Source organism: Symphalangus syndactylus, chromosome 1 (genome assembly GCF_028878055.3).
Source record: "Symphalangus syndactylus isolate Jambi chromosome 1, NHGRI_mSymSyn1-v2.1_pri, whole genome shotgun sequence".
NCBI lineage: Eukaryota > Metazoa > Chordata > Mammalia > Primates > Hylobatidae > Symphalangus > Symphalangus syndactylus.
In genome coordinates, this window is record NC_072423.2 from 87304187 (window position 1) to 87310211 (window position 6025).

General features: G+C 33.1%; 1 pseudogene; it reads right to left on the reverse strand.

The window, feature by feature from the left end:
* Positions 1 to 4464: 4464 nt before the first annotated feature.
* On the reverse strand, positions 4465 to 5074 carry LOC129490217 (translation machinery-associated protein 16-like; annotated as a pseudogene).
* Positions 5075 to 6025: the final 951 nt, after the last annotated feature.

The following is a 6025-nucleotide window of genomic DNA, read 5'->3' on the forward strand; positions in this document are numbered from 1 at the left end:
AAATTGATATAGGCCACATTACTCTGAAGTCCATACATCAGGAGGCAGATATGAAAGTGGCTTATTTATGTAAATAAGTTGCTATTATTTTCTTTTGAAGATTAAGTTGTCTAGCTTCAGTTTGCAGGGCTTTACAACATTGCAGCTTAGTTTTCAGTGACTCCAAATTAGAAAAAATTGGAAAAAAAGTAAGGGAAAAAAATTGAAAACATTATTTTGAAAACTTGTAGCCAGCAAAAATTAGAATTCAGTCAAACTGTAGAAAATAATAAAAATGAAAAAATATTGGGCAAGACCAGAATCTAACAACAAGTGTACTATAGTTTTTGAAACATAATTTTTCTCTCTCCACTTTCTCATATTTACTAAAGACAAATCATGGTAAGACTGGTCTGCTTTGTTGTACTTGGCCTAATTATTTGTATACAGCACAGCAAGAATAAGTATTTTTGACATAGGCTTTTAAATTGGCTTTGATGGAACTTTGTTTCATAGAAGAAACTTCAGATAAGTCTTTTTTAAAGCTGAGCCCAGCCATGGATTTGTGCCACCAAATACCTATGAGTTGGGTGATCCTCCCCAGATAAGGTTCTAAGATATACTTGGGGCTCCTGGGTCTGTCAGAAAATGATATTCTTTACTCATCACAGGTCAGGAACCCTGTACAAGGGCTGTATAGAAAAAGACATGAGGCCAGTTTTTCCGAGGGGCTTTTATTGGCTCCATAAGTTAAGTTTGATTCCTTAAAGGAAAGTATACCATTCCAGTCAAAGCCTTGGGAAAATAACCAGTTTCTCTAATTGTGTCCTGTTACAAAAGAAAACAAATTCTTATGCACTTATGCAAATAAATGTATTGTCTTAAGTTAAGAATTCTTACAAATAGTTTCCAAATTCTAGAGAAATCAGGTAGAGAGAAACAAATATGCTCCAAATTTTATTCATAGGAGTGTACTTTACTCAATTGATAAAAGCTGTAAATAGCCTAAAAGTTTTCTTGACTCTGAAAAACAAAGTTAAAAAGGTTGCTTTAGTCTTCTATTAGTTAAGTTCACACAGTTAACTCCTGTTCTGCTTGATATTCATGAACATTTCAGCTCTCCATGAGAGTCCTGAAAGTTTTTTCCTTTATTCTAATGTTATAATCTCCAAAGTTATCAGAAACCTGCATTTAAAAACACCTGTTGGATTTCTGTAGTTGATTATAAAATCACCTTCTAAAGAAGATCAAAGCAAGACAAAAATCATCCATGGATGACAAAAGGTTTTAGGGCAGCCATAGTCAAAGACACAATTGACAAGGAAATCTGTTATCTTTGTGGCACACAACAATTTAACATAATTATAATTATTGCTGATAATGTACACTAAGTCATAGCAGAATTATATGTGTCTCCCATGATTTTGGAACACATTTCAATAACATATTTATACAAATACACCATTAAAAACTCAAACACTAATTCATAATTGACAATGTTTCTTGTATAATTTTTATGGCAAATAAGCCAAATTATTTCGTTTTTGGACTTTAAAAAACCTAATGTCTCAAAGGATTAATTAAATCAGAAGAAAACAATTTATAATCTGATTTTAGAAAGTTCATCAAATATCAAAGGTTTAAAACACTTGATATCATAGATCATTGTAAAATAAGTCATTCATTTGACCAAAGTGATAACTCAAGAGTTTCATAAAAAAGGTGAAAACCTTTATTCTTTTAGAGAGGAGACTTAATTTTCCAAATAATAAGCCCTAATAAAAACATCATAAAGCCAATTAAATGTTTTTCAAAATCATATAAACAAACTATAAAAATTTTTTTTTTTTTTTTTTTTTTTGAGACGGAGTCTTGCTCTGTCGCCCAGGCTGGAGTGCAGTGGCGCAATCTCGGCTCACTGCAAGCTCCGCCTCCCAGGTTCACGCCATTCTCCCGCCTCAGCCTCTCCGAGCAGCTGGGACTACAGGCGCCCGCCACCACGCCCAGCTAACTTTTTTGTATTTTTAGTAGAGACGGGGTTTCACCGTGGTCTCGATCTCCTGACCTCGTGATCCGCCCGCCTCGGCCTCCCAAAGTGCTGGGATTACAAGCGTGAGCCACCGCGCCCAGCCTATAAAATTTCAATCTTGCCCATAAGATATAACTTCTATGAGCCCTTTATGACCTTTACAACCTTTATTTATGAGTCACTTACTGCTTCAAGAAAACCCTGTTTATGTGACACAGGGACCCATATGCTGATCTTGAATCCATGTCTCTTTCACATTAATGATTAATTTATGGAGAAACTGAACTTATTTTATCTCTCAAAATTAGCCCTTACAATCTCACATTCCCGCCTCTTCCATGATGGTCCCTGGGACTTGAGGAGTTGAATAGTTTTAATTTCTGAACCTGTGACTCAGAAATGCAGTTTATTTTGATTGGCATCTTTTATGGGGCCTGAAAATGAGTCTTTAATCACTGTCAGTGTTCAAGAGTTAGCAGTACTTGGTGTCAATTTTAGACCCAGGATTCAAAGCCCTGTAACTTAATGTCACAAGTACTTTAAAAGCACATATAGAAGGCTGCACACATTGGCTTATGCCTGCAATCCCTGCGCTTTGGGAGGCCGAGGTGGGTGGACCATGAGGTCAGGAGTTTGAGACCAGCCTTGCCAATATGGTGAAACTACATCTCTACTAAAAATACAAAAGTTACCTGGGTGTGGTGGCCCATGCCTGTAGTCCCAGCTACTTGGGAGGTTGAGGCAGGACAATCGCTTGAAACTGGGAGGCAGATGTTGCAGTGAGCCAAGATCTTGCCATTGCATTCCAGCCTGGGTGACTGAGGGAGACTCCTTCTCAAAAAAAAAAAAAAAAAAAGCACATACAGGAAACACACACAAATAAAATAACTCTAACCTAAAAAAATTTTTTAATCTCAGTTTTTTTCTAAGCAAACCAAAACTTAATAATAGTGGCATAGGAATTATTTTGATGAAATGTAATATCTATTAGACCAGTTACCAAAAGGCAAAACAAAAGACCTTCTGCTGTGTACAGAATATTATGTTGGAAGAAAACATTTCCTTGAGATCTTTAAGAAAACATGGTTAACTTCAGGCCACAACAAACAGAGCTTGAGGGGAAAAAATCTTATATGAGCTGAAAATAAGTTGAAGGAGAGCGTTATTATTTTGTGCTTTTTAAAAGAAGGGAGAAGAAAATGAAAATTGGTGAAATGCAATAAAAGTTGAACTTTGTGGTAAAAAAATTAAAATATCTTAAAATTTATTAAGAGTAAATAAATAACTTCAAGAAATTTATTTTTCTAATCAATTCTTTAGTGTATAAGTAGTTTTTCTTTACATCAAACCCAGTCTCTAGAAAGACCATTATTATTTCCCTTGAATTATAGACAACTGGATCATATAAAAGGTTTTGTTTGCAGAAATAAATTTTATTTGTAATTTTCGGAAGTAAAGAAAAGTTATAATACTTTAAGTAAACTGTTAACAAGTCTTAGTTGACACCCAGTTAACCTAATCCAGTATTGATGTTTTTATTCTTTTCTGGAAAATCCTCAAATACACCTGCATTGTGCTCCTTTAAAAACATGTTAAGGATACTTGCATTTAACGAGTTTTTTTGAGGAAGAAAATTATACAACATTCATGCTTCTCATTATACTGAAAATACTGAATTATATGGCAATTTAATTTATCTCTTAGAAGAAAAAGTAACATAATTAAAATCACTGGTTCTCTGATCGTTAGTTCTCTCTCCACAAATAAAACCTATCACTTTTCACAATAAAAAAGCAAAAAAATTATACAATTAAAAAGGAAGTAAACTGAAACTCTTTATCCCCTTTGTTAAAAGGTAAATTAATTGTGAGACATCAACATAAAAATCATCACTTTTTTTTTTTTTTTTACCATTTAACTCTGGTTCAGATGATAAATAATAATCTATAATGTACCAGTGTATACAAATTTCTTATCACACTTTCCCTTATTTTGTAAAAAAGGAAAATGGATTTCATGCTTAAAAGAAGGATTAGTGTGACAATATTACTGAAAGACAATTTTGCTATTATCACAGTTCAAAAAGTACCCACAGGAATCTTTTAGGAAACAGATTACTGTCCATTTCACAAAATGTGAAATTAGGTGATCATAAGTACACAAGAAAAACAAAACATTTTTTGTCCTTAGTTATATTGCTCCCTTCTGGCCCAAAATTCAGATGAAAAAGATTAAACAGCTTTTGCAGATCATGTTTATCTATTTTAGCAACTTAATGAAAAGCAACCTTCATTTTAAAATAAATATCATAACACCATTTTTGAAACTGCAAATAAACTCTCTTCATATAAATGAATGTCAATATGAAATTCTTTTATCTTGACAATTATGTACCATAATCAATGAATATAATTTGAAGCTCTTAAATTATTTCTTTTCAATTCAAGTGAAGACAATTAGGCCACTGCAGTCATTTCCTCATCTGAGTCACTCGATTCATTGTTTAGTTCCAATTCCCCTAAATCTTGGTCTACGGTTATAATAGTTTTCCTCTTGCACTTCTTGGGAATTGCATCATTAGCACAAATTTTCCTTATTTTAGTGTTTGGCAATTTCTTCAGATTAAAGTCGCGTTCCCTAAACGTTTACAGGTTACTTGCATTTAGAATGTCTGGAATCTCAAGACCATATCCTTCATACTGCTTTCACTCTCGCTCCATCGTCTGCTTGATGACAGTCTCCCAGGAACAGTGCCACCTCCCCTGCCTGTCCCTGATACTGTTATGTAACTCAATCTGCTCCAGCGCACTGCTGAATCGATTTTAGTGTCTTTCAATTAGTTCACAAGCATCTTTCTTTAAATCTCCCTTTTATGGGGGATCAAGATGATTTTGAAACCACTGCAGGTTTTCACAAATAAAGTTGAGACACAATGCTTTTTCATTCTTCAGTTTTCTGTTTTTCTTGTTTGTGGGCCTCTCTTGTAATTTGAGCTGCTTTTTCACTAAATGGATGGATTACTTTTTTTTCTGGTCCTGCACGTTTTCCCTTTGATGCTTTAGGCATGGTGATGTCCTCGCTGTCACGGAGGAGCTCCACACTCTAGACCCAGGCAATCTCACGAACCACAGGAGTAGCAGCTCACACGAGTACCCAGGCTGAATCCCCAAAAGTTTTTGTTTTGTTTTGTTTTGTTTTTTATAAATCCTTCTATTGTGAAAAACAACTAGTCATTTTATTTTAGGTCTACGTTTACCATACAAGATTCTTTCTCATATAAAATTATTTCTCTTTAAGTGTTCTTACCAAAAGATACCTCTTTGCTTCTATAAGTTTCTTAAATCTCTCATATTTCCTGGTTCCTTTTACCTTGTTTTATACATAACCTTTAAATAAGTTTTAAATGAGATAAAAATTGTTCACCTTTTTAAAAAGAAAATTTTTTAAAAAAGAATGTTTTTTTATTTTTATTGGAAGATACCCAAATAATAAAATATTTATTATTTAATTTAATATAACTTTAGATTCTAAATTCTGACATATTTGTATTTATCCCATTACATTTATCTAATTATTTTATTTTATTCATTTATCTAGATTATTTATAAAAACTGTGATAGTCATCATTTAAAGTTTGAAGCTCACCACAGCAAAAATTCTAACTGAGACAATGGAAAAGATAAGACCTAAGTGACTCCATCTTGCTTATAACCTCCAAGCTGTCCTTATTCATTCCTGGACTTTGGGAGGAACTTAGTTTATAGTTCTATTTTTATTAAACTAATATGAATGCCTTATTTATTAAAGATTATACAAGCAAAGATTATTCTGTCTTGGGCTAGGTTTATAGTTTTGTAACCACTATGCTAAATTTTGACACCTTACAGTATTTGGCAGGGATAAGTATGAAATTCCTTAATAATTGCAAACAAAAATGTATGCTGGCAATTCTTAATACGTTTATAATATTACTTTACCAATAGTTTTAAAGCTAGCTTATTTATTAAAAATTTTACT